Consider the following 11,876-nt stretch of genomic DNA (forward strand, 5'->3'; position numbering starts at 1 on the left):
TTAGTTTAAAAGATCCTTCTCTTATTGCATCACCTCTGGGATTAGCCTGTTTTACCTGAATGAAAGTAATTTTCTGTACAGAAAAATCAAAGTGCATATGAGTGAGCAAGAGTGAGTGTGCAAACAATAAAGGTTTTGTGAACCCAGAATTCGGGATCCCGTAGGAGACCGCATCAGGTGAGTGGACACTTGGTGGCGTGGGAGTGGCTTTCTCACGTTAACATTGTATAAGGTATAAAGGAGCAATTAGTATTACAGCAGACCAAAAGGTCGGCGAAGTCAGAAATCCGCTGACTAGGTCAAGCGAAGCTCTGAAAACCGTGGCCTGAGAAAGGTCAGAGGTAGATAGCGCAGCCCCGGGGGTTTGCGTAGTACCCATATAGGCTCGTTCAGATACGCTCCGGCTGAGGTTTCGCAGCCTAAACAACCGATTCCGTTGGTCGTTTGGCGGATAAGTAATAGTTACTTATACGCAGTGCGACTGTACCACACGTTACTGTGTGCATTAGTTAGTTCACCTTGATACCCACTCAATTTGCGGGATCATAGACGCTAATTGTACACGTAACGTGATTTGTGTAACAGTTTTTTTTATTTTAAGGGAGTTTCGCTGGTCACTCAGGAAATCTCCAACAACTGATATTTACTGGGAAGGGTAGCATACTCCCACACGCTCTCAGTAAATAACGGTTACGCAGGGGCCCGAGGTTGGGTACGACCAGCATTGGGCACAGTGTTCGGTGTATTTGCCAACAGGGGTGTGAGTGGGTAAGAGCGCTCGGAGAACTTTCACCATCGCCTTATCACGGAGTAATTTGGTTTTTGTAAGGATTAGCTGAGAAGGTAATACCTGCAAAGAATGGGGGCCAGTTGCTCAAGTAAGGGACGATCAACAAGGGTTCACGTTGATATTTGTCGGCCCAAAGGGTCGGCGAGGTACATAATGTGTGAGAAATATGGATCACACCCAGAGGTCTTATGCAATGAGTGTGAACGTATGACTGTGGAAGATAGGGAACCGTTCCCTAGGGTAGGCAGTTTTAATCCTGAGGTGTTGCAAAATTTAAGGAGAAGGATATGTCTAATAAAATCCGGAAAGCAAAGGATTAGACATTATGATTATTTACAGTTATGGCAACAGGAGGGTGAGATACAACGGGGACTAGCTCAAGCAGCTGGTTCCAGCCCTAGCAGAAAACTGATAGCAACAGCACCACCACCACTGTACATTACAGGGGAGAAAATGGCTACAGACAATGGCATACTGGTATATGATAAAAGTGCACTTAATAAATGTATTAATGGTGATAAGAGTAAAGTAGATAAATGTATTGATGCTAATGCTAACCCGTGCAAGTTGTATCCCATCTTAAACTTCCCTCAGGACTGCGACCAGGAAGATGAGCCCACCACGATATCGGCACTCTCTCTAGCAGCCACCATACAAGATACTACAGTGGGCACGGCCCAACCAGTCAGAGCAGTAGCGAAGGCCCCTAGTGGAGGGACAGGTGAGGTCGTGTCCACAGGTAAGTACGGAACTGTACATTATGCAGAAACGATTACACCTCACATTGTAGAATCAACCCAGAATGATGTAATTGAACTAAATCCTGTCAGGGTGATCGCAGTCCCCAATGGGAAGACTGACGTAGAGGGAGTCACTCCCGTCAGGAACATTGCTATGCATTGCCCTTGGTCCCGGACAGAATTAAGGACAATTATGTCTGAATTTCCCAATCCCAGGAAAGATCTAGCCGCATGTCAAAGGTTTATTAAAGAACTAGGTAACGCCGCTGAACCCAATAACAAAGATTGGAAGACAGTGCTGCGGGCATGTTTGCCCTCTACCATTGACCCTGTGAAATTCATTACTGATTGTAAATTAGATGAAGAGGTACCTCTCACTGATGAATACAATCAGGAGAATGTTAAACAGATCAGTCTGCAGTTAGGAGTATATTTCCCAACTGTTGTCAAGTGGAACAAAATTTTCTCCATTAGACAAAAAGAAGGTGAAACTGCTTCTGACTATTTCCATCGAGCACTAGAGGAAATGGCTAGATACACTGGGGTCCTGGACATTGAGGAAAGTGTGCATCATAGGGAGGTAGTGGTGTCCGTATTAATGGACGGTTAAAGGAAGTGTTGAGAACAAGGGTACAGACCACTCAACCTAACTGGAGAGGTATCTCGGTGGCTGCATTAAGAGAGTCCGCTGTTGGGCATGATCGGAACATCGTTAGACACAGGGAGTCACAGGGGGATAAGCTGATGGCAGTAAGTATACAGGCCCTTACAACAAGGCCACCTCAGCCTAAGCCCCAGACCCCTGATGGTAAGTCGTATGCGGTAAAATGTTATAACTGTCAAAGGGGAGGACATTACGCACGGAACTGCAACTCTAGAGACCCACATAAGGTATATCGACCCCCTAGACCAGAACATGACACACGGTATGGCGCACGCAAATGGGATCAGGGACCGCAGAGGAGGAGTTATGAGCCACATGCAGGGGAAACAAAGAGGTACCCACCAAAGAGAGACTGGCAGGTCTCTGAAAATTCTCAGTTACCCCCCTCACATATTGTAGCTGCCAACGCGCTGCGGGAGGGTCACAACTTACAATAGGGGTCAGGCCACACCTGTAGTCTGCAGCCAGTGAAATTAATTGCGAGCCTTGGAAGTGAACCTGAGGTCACAATTGATGTAGCTGGTAGCTGGTAGCTGGTAGATCACTAGCCAAGTCAGTGTTAAATTCAACGGTGGGTATGAAAACCACGGGTAAAACAATTCCAGCAATGGGAGTAACAGGAGTAGTACAACACTACCCTATAAGTAGACCAGCAGAGATTACGATAGGGCCTTTGCAGACCAAGCACTCCTTTTTGCTAGCTGCATCGGCTCCGACTAATCTACTTGGGAGAGATTTACTGTGTAAGATGGGGTGTATCATATATTGTACTCCTGAAGGTGTTTCTTAGATATACCCGAGAATCACGCTCAGGAAGTGCAGGATATGCTAGACTCCCCACAAAGGTTAATGTCACACACTGCTGTTACAGACAGGTGTCCATCCAAGGTAGAGGAAATGATCTCCCAGATACCGGAGTCACTTTGGACCAAAGATGGACAAGACACTGGATTGATGGCAAATGTAGCTCCTGTAGTAGTTCAAGTAAAAGATGGTAGGATAGCTCCAAAAATCCCACAGTATCCTCTGAAGTCAGAGGTGGAGTTAGGAGTGTACCCAGTCATAGAGCGCTTGCTGCAACAGGGCATCCTAGTCAGGACGTCCAGCACTGCCAATAGTCCCATCTTCCCTGTTAAAAAGAGTGGGGAGAGGGGTTACAGGCTAGTGCAGGATCTAAGGGGGATCAACAAAATAGTCGAGAGCCAATTCCCCGTAGTGCCAAATCCAGCTGTCATCCTTATGCAAATCCCTCCCACTGCGAAATTTTTCACTGTTATTGACCTCTGCTCCGCCTTCTTCTCGGTACCTCTGCACCCTGACAGCCAATACTTGTTTGCATTCACATACAGAGGAGTACAGTACACCTGGACTCGCTTACCACAAGGTTTCATTGACAGCCCAAGTATTTTCTCACAGGCTTTACATGATTGTTTACAATCCTTTCAACCTGAGAGCGGATCAGTATTAATACAGTATGTAGATGACTTACTGCTGTGTTCTGATTCACTCGAATCGTCCTTGAGAGACACGAAACAGCTTCTGTTTCATCTTTCTGATACGGGACACAAGGTTTCAAAGGATAAATTGCAGTTATGCCAGACCAAGGTAAAATATTTGGGACATTGCTTGACACAAGGACTGAGACACCTCACCGCTGATAGAATACAGGCGATTCGCGACATGACTCTGCCACAAACCCAGCAACAGATCCGCACTTTCCTAGGAATGTGTGGGTATTGCCGCAACTGGATCCCAGGGTTTTCCATGCTAGCCTTACCTTTGCAAGAGATGGTCTCATCAAACAAACCAGATCGGATTTCGCACACAGATGAGCCCGAACTGGCATTTGAGAAACTCAAACAGTGCCTATTACAGGCACCTGCATTAGGCATGCCAGATTATGGGAAACCCTTTGAATTGTACGGTACGGAGAGTGCTGGGTGTGCGGCAGGTGTTTTAACCCAGAAACATGGTGATGCCAGCAGGCCGGTAGCCTACTACAGCGCTCAGCTAGACACCGTAGCACGATCCCTCCCCACATGCTTGCGAAGTGTTGCAGCGATAGCATTGCTAGTGAGTAAAAGTGAAGATGTAGTGTTAGGTCACAACCTGACCATCCATACACCTCATGCAGTGTCAGCCTTACTGAATTCTGCCCAAATCAGACACATCTCATCTGCACGGTTTACAAGGTGGGAATTAGCACTAATGGCCCCTGTAAACATCACCATAAGGAGATGCAGCGCACTAAATCCTGCAACGTATCTCCCAGGTGTGCCTGGACTGGCACAAAGGGTGGGGGATGAGAGTGATGGTGAAGGAGGATTTAGTACAGACACTGACACACATGATTGTATGGAATATTTGACCCAAAATTTCACTGCAAGGCCCGACATCAGTGACAACCCTCTGGAAGGTGTAGATTTTACTTTTTACACTGACGGTAGTTGCCACAGACAGATGGACTCGGGAGACTTGTGTACTGGATACGCAGTCGTAGATGACAAAGGTACCATAGAAGCGGAACCCCTGGGCCCACCTCACTCAGCACAAGTTGCTGAGCTGGTCGCCCTAACCAGAGCGTGTTAATTGGCTAAGGGTAAGTCAGCAAATATCTACACGGATTCTAGGTATGCCTTTAGAGTAGTGCATGATTTCGGGGCCCTATGGCGCCTCAGAAATTTCATGACGGCAGCTGGCACACCCGTGGCGCATGCGACCCACATCAAAAGACTTCTAGCAGCGATACAGGAACCTGACAAAGTGGCTGTTATCAAGTGTAAAGCCCACACGTACAGCCAAGACCCAGTGTCACTTGGTAACAGCCGGGCAGACGAAGCTGCTAAATCAGCAGCCAGCACCCCCATACAGACAGACATCACACAACTGATGGTATTCAATACCGTCAACACACGGAAATTGAGTGAAATGCAAAATTTGTGCTCCCCACAGGAAAAGGCAGTCTGGAGGTCAAAAGGATATGGCCAGGAGTCCTCAGGACTCTGGACAGATGGACAGGGAAAGCCAGTGGCTCCCAGAGCATACCTTCCAAGTTTAGCTGAGGCGGCACATGGTCTGACTCATCTGGGCAAAGAAGGTATGTGCAAGTTGGTAAGAGCCTACTGGTGCGCGCCAGGATTCTCTTCTCATGCGGGTAAGAGAGCAATGACATGCCTCACCTGCTTGAGAAAGAATATTGGAAAGGCAATACCAACAGAACCATCCCATATCCCGCCAACAGACGGCCCTTTCAGGTGATACAAATTGATTTCATACAATTACCACCCTGTAGAAACTTAAAGTATGTATTGGTTTGTATTGATGTGTTTTCAAATTGGGTAGAAGCGTTCCCCGCTGCCACAAATACTGCTACATTCACTGCAAAGAAAATTGTGCAGGAATTTGCGTGCAGGTATGGTATCCCTAGGATAATTGAAAGTGATAGGGGTACCCATTTTACAGGTGAAGTCTTTCAGGTAATGTGCAAATTAATGGGAATTAATAGTAAGCTGCATACTCCGTACCGCCCACAGGCGAGTGCGAAAGTGGAAAGAGTAAATAGCACTATTAAGAACAAGTTGAGCAAAGTGATGGCTGAAACTGGATTGTTGTGGCCAGAAGCTTTGCCACTTGTATTGTACAGCATCAGAACCACTCCCAGGTCCCCTCTTAACCTGTCACCCTTTGAGATTCTTTTTGGTCGACAACCCCATGTAATGATTGACCCCCAGGATGATTTGAAATGCAACAATGAAGTAACTGTAAAGTATTTGGTTAAGATGAGCAAGCAGTTGAGGAATCAAAATAGCAATCTAAAGCTAGTGATTCCTGATCTGCCAGATAGTAATTGTCATGACATTGAACCTGGGGATTATGTAATGATTCGAAATTTTCTACGCTCAGGTTGCCTGATTGACCGGTGGGAAGGACCGTACCAAGTCTTACTAACCAGCACGACAGCATTGAAGGTTGCCGAAAAAGAGACTTGGGTCCACTCGTCCCACTGTAAGAAGGTCGCTGACCCAGAGAAAGCCCGTGACAAAGAGCAGAGTATAGAGGAAACCATATCACTGGAGTGCCTGTTCCGGGAAAGTTGAGAGGCAGGACTGTTGTCACGGCACCTGAGCACAGAGAACTACAAGATCAGAGGCGGTTGTCGCGCCAGTTTTCTTTCCCTTCTAATTATTTTCTTTACCACCCATTACCACTCTTTCTTTCTCCTCCTGCAAGATGGACTTACCCCAAGAGACTGCGTTCCGGGTTTTCCTGTTGACCCTGTTGTTGACCAGAACAGTCTGTTTCGGTGAGAGTACCAGAGAGGTCGAGAAAGGATCTGGAATGGGTTCTGATGACAAGGACGGATTCGTAGAATTCCAAGAGCAACACAGTCACCGAGCAAAGGCGAGTATCAGAAAACGATCTGGTAGTCATGACACTAGGAGACATTGTGAAGGATTGTTAGCTGAAGAGAATTGTATCTGTAGGAATTGTGAAAAATAAGAATTTACTTACCGATAATTCTATTTCTCATAGTCCGTAGTGGATGCTGGGACTCCGTCAGGACCATGGGGAATAGCGGGCTCCGCAGGAGACGGGGCACATCTAAATAAAGCTTTTAGGATCACATGGTGCGTACTGGCTCCTCCCCCTATGACCCTCCTCCAAGCCTCAGTTAGGTACTGTGCCCGGACGAGCGTACACAATAAGGAAGGATCTTGAATCCCGGGTAAGACTCATACCAGCCACACCAATCACACCGTACAACTTGTGATCTGAACCCAGTTAACAGTATGATAACAAAAAACGAAGTAGCCTCTGAAAAGATGGCTCACAACAATAGTAATAACCCGATCTTTGTAACAATAACTATGTACAAGTATTGCAGACAATCCGCACTTGGGATGGGCGCCCAGCATCCACTACGGACTATGAGAAATAGAATTATCGGTAAGTAAATTCTTATTTTCTCTAACGTCCTAGTGGATGCTGGGACTCCGTCAGGACCATGGGGATTATACCAAAGCTCCCAAACGGGCGGGAGAGTGCGGATGACTCTGCAGCACCGAATGAGAGAACTCCAGGTCCTCCTTAGCCAGAGTATCAAATTTGTAAAATTTTACAAACGTGTTCTCCCCTGACCACGTAGCTGCTCGGCAAAGTTGTAATGCCGAGACCCCTCGGGCAGCCGCCCAAGATGAGCCCACTTTCCTTGTGGAGTGGGCCTTTACAGATTTAGGCTGTGGCAGGCCTGCCACAGAATGTGCAAGTTGGATTGTGCTACAGATCCAACGTGCAATCGTCTGTTTAGACGCAGGAGCACCCATCTTGTTGGGTGCATACAATATAAACAACGAGTCAGATTTTCTGACTCCAGCTGTCCTTGAAATATATATTTTTAATGCTCTGACAACGTCCAGTAACTTGGAGTCCTCCAAGTCGCTAGTAGCCGCAGGCACCACAATAGGCTGGTTCAAGTGAAAAGCCGAAACCACCTTAGGGAGAAAATGAGGACGTGTCCGCAGTTCTGCCCTGTCCGAATGGAAAATCAGATATGGGCTTTTGTATGATAAAGCCGCCAACTCTGAAACTCTCCTGGCTGAAGCCAGGGCCAATAGCATGGTTACCTTCCATGTAAGGTATTTTAAATCTACCGATTTTAGAGGCTCAAACCAATGAGATTTGAGAAAATTCAAAACTACGTTCAAATCCCACGGTGCCACTGGAGGCACTATTGGGGGTTGTATATGTAGTACACCTTTGACAAAAGTTTGTACTTCAGGCACTGATGCCAATTCCTTCTGGAAGAAGATTGATAAGGCCGAAATTTGAACTTTAATGGACCCCAATTTTAGGCCCATAGACAATCCTGCTTGCAGGAAATGTAAGAATCGACCCAATTGAAATTCTTCCGTTGGAGCCTTCTTGGCCTCACACCACGCAACATATTTCCGCCAAATGCGGTGATAATGTTGTACAGTCACTTCCTTTCTAGCCTTAATCAAGGTAGGAATAACTTTCTCTGGAATGCCCTTTTCTTTTAGAATCCGGCGTTCAACCGCCATGCCGTCAAACGCAGACGTGGTAAGTCTTGGAACATACAAGGTCCCTGCTGAAGCAGATCCCTTCTTAGAGGTAGAGGCCACGGATCCTCCGTGAGCATCTCTTGAAGTTCCGGATACCAAGTTCTTCTTGGCCAGTCCGGAGCCACCAGTATTGTTCTTACTCCTCTTTTCCGTATAATTCTCAGTACCTTTGGTATGAGAGGCAGAGGAGGGAACACATACACTGACTGGTACACCCACGGTGTTACCAGAGCGTCCACAGCTATTGCCTGAGGGTCTCTTGACCTGGCGCAATATCTGTCCAATTTTTTGTTGAGGCGAGACGCCATCATGTCCACCTTTGGTTTTTCCCAACGGTTCACAATCATGTGGAAGACTTCTGGATGAAGTCCCCACTCTCCCGGGTGAAGGTCGTGTCTGCTGAGGAAGTCTGCTTCCCAGTTGTCCACTCCCGGGATGAACACTGCTGACAGTGCTATGACATGATTCTCCGCCCAGCGCAGAATCCTTGCAGCTTCTGTCATTGCTCTTCTGCTTCTCGTGCCGCCTTGTCGGTTTACGTGGGCGACTGCCGTGATGTTGTCCGACTGGATCAACACCGGCTGACCCTGAAGCAGCGATTTTGCCAGGCTTAGAGCATTGTAGATCGCTCTTAGCTCCAGTATATTTATGTGAAGGGACGTCTCCAGGTTTGACCACACGCCCTGGAAGTTTCTTCCCTGTGTGACTGCTCCCCAGCCTCGTAGGCTGGCATCCGTAGTCACCAGGACCCAGTCCTGTATGCCGAATCTGCGGCCCTCTAACAGATGGGCACTCTGCAACCACCACAGGAGAGACAACCTTGTTCTTGGTGACAGTGTTATCCGCTGATGCATGTGCAGATGCGATCCGGACCATTTGTCCAGCAGATCCCACTGAAATGTCCGTGCATGGAATCTGCCGAATGGAATCGCTTCGTAAGAAGCCACCATCTTTCCCAGGACTCTTGTGCATTGATGTACTGACACAGTTCCTGGTTTTAGGAGGTTCCTGACAAGTTCGGATAACTCCCTTGCTTTCTCCTCCGGGAGAAACACCTTTTTCTGAACCGTGTCCAGAATCATTCCCAGGAACAGCAGACGAGTTGTCGGGGTCAATTGAGATTTTGGAAGATTCAGAATCCACCCGTGTTGCTGAAGCACTACCTGGGTTAGTGCTACACCGACTTCCAGCTGTTCTCTGGACTTTGCCCTTATCAGGAGATCGTCCAAGTAAGGGATAATTAATACGCCTTTTCTTCGTAGAAGAACCATCATTTCGGTCATTACCTTGGTAAAGACCCGAGGGGCCGTGGACAAACCAAACGGCAGCGTTTGAAACTGATAATGACAGTCTTGTATCACGAACCTGAGATACCCTTGGTGTGAGGGGTAAATTGGGACATGCAGATAAGCATCTTTTATGTCCAGGGACACCATGAAGTCCCCTTCTTCCAGATTCGCTATCACTGCTCTGAGTGACTCCATCTTGAACTTGAATTTCTGTATGTACAGGTTCAAGGATTTCAGGTTTAGAATAGGTCTTACCGAACCGTCCGGCTTCGGTACCACAAATAGTGTGGAATAATACCCCATCCCCTGTTGTAGGAGGGGTACCTTGACTATCACCTGCTGAGAATACAGCTTGTGAATGGCTTCCAAAACCGACGTCCTTTCTGAGGGAGACGTTGGTAAAGCAGACTTTAGGAACCGGCGAGGGGGAGACCTTTCGAACTCCAACATGTAACCCTGAGATATTATCTGCAGGATCCACGGGTCCACTTGTGAGCGAGCCCACTGATTGCTGAAAATCTTGAGTCGACCCCCCACCGCTCCTGAGTCCGCTTGTAAAGCCCCAGCGTCATGCTGATGGCTTTGTAGAACCCGGGGCGGGCTTCTGGTCCTGGGCAGGGGCTGCTTGCTGCCCTCTCTTACCCTTTCCTCTGCCTCGCGGCAGATAAGACTGTCCTTTTGGTCGCTTGTTTTTATAGGAGCGAAAGGACTGCGGCTGAAAAGACGGTGTCTTTTTCTGTTGGGAGGGGGTCTGAGGTAAAAAAGTGGATTTGCCGGCAGTTGCCGTGGCCACCAGGTCCGAAAGACCGACCCCAAATAATTCCTCTCCTTTATATGGCAATACTTCCATATGCCTTTTGGAATCCGCATCACCTGACCACTGTCGCGTCCATAAACTTCTTCTGGCAGATATGGACATCGCGCTTACTCTTGATGCTAGAGTACAAATATCTCTCTGAGCATCTCGCATATAAAGAAAAGCATCCTTTAAATGCTCTAGAGTCAATAAAATACTGTCCCTATCCAGGGTATCAATATTTTCAGTCAGAGAATCCAACCACACTACCCCAGCACTGCACATCCAGGCTGAGGCTATTGCCGGTCGCAGTATAACACCAGTATGTGTGTATATACTCTTCAGTGTAGTTTCCAGCCTCCTATCTGCTGGATCCTTGAGGGCGGCCGTATCAGGAGACGGCAACGCCACTTGCTTTGATAAACGTGTGAGCGCCTTATCCACCCTAGGGGGTGTTTCCCAGCGCGCCCTAACCTCTGGTGGGAAAGGGTATAATGCCAATAACTTCTTGGAAATTAGCAGTTTTCTATCTGGGTTAACCCACGCTTCGTCACACACGTCATTCAATTCCTCTGATTCTGGAAAAGCTACAGGTAGTTTTTTCACCCCCCACATAATACCCCTTTTTGAGGTACCAGCAGTATCAGAGATCTGCAAAGCCTCCTTCATTGCCGTGATCATATAACGTGTGGCCCTATTGGAAAATACGTTTGTTTCTTCACCGTCGACACTAGATTCATCTGTGTCGGTACCCGTGTCGACTGACTGAGGTAAGGGACGTTTTACAGCCCCTGACGGTGTCTGAGACGCCTGAGCTGGTACTAACTGGTTTTCCGGCCGTCTCATTTCGTCAACTGACTTTTGTAATGTGCTAACATTATCACGTAATTCCATAACTAAAGCCATCCATTCCGGTGTCGACTCCCTAGGGGGTGACATCACCATTACCGGCAATTGCTCTGCCTCCACACCAACATCGTCCTCATACATGTCGACACACACGTACCGACACTCAGCAGCCACACAGGGAATGCTCTAATCGAAGACAGGACCCTCTTAGCCCTTTGGGGAGACAGAGGGAGAGTTTGCCAGCACACACCAAAAACGCTATAAATGTATATAAACAACCCTAGAAGGTGTTGTTTTTGATATAAGCGCTTTTAATATATCAATATCGCCAAATTATGCCCCCCTTCTCTTTGTTACCCTGTTTCTGTAGTGCAGTGCAGGGGAGAGTCCTGGGAGCCTTCCTCACCAGCGGAGCTGAGCAGGAAAATGGCGCTGAGTGCTGAGGAGAATAAGCTCCGCCCCTTTTTCGGCGGGCTTTTCTCCCGGGTTTTAAGAAAACTGGCCTGGGTTAAATACATACATATAGCCTTAATGGCTATATGTGATGTATTTATTTTGCCACTAAAGGTATTTAATATTGCTGCCCAGGGCGCCCCCAGCAGCGCCCTGCACCCTCCGTGACTGAATCAGTGAGACGTGTAGCAACAATGGCGCACAGCTGCAGT

This window comes from Pseudophryne corroboree, chromosome 6 (assembly GCF_028390025.1).
Source record: "Pseudophryne corroboree isolate aPseCor3 chromosome 6, aPseCor3.hap2, whole genome shotgun sequence".
NCBI lineage: Eukaryota > Metazoa > Chordata > Amphibia > Anura > Myobatrachidae > Pseudophryne > Pseudophryne corroboree.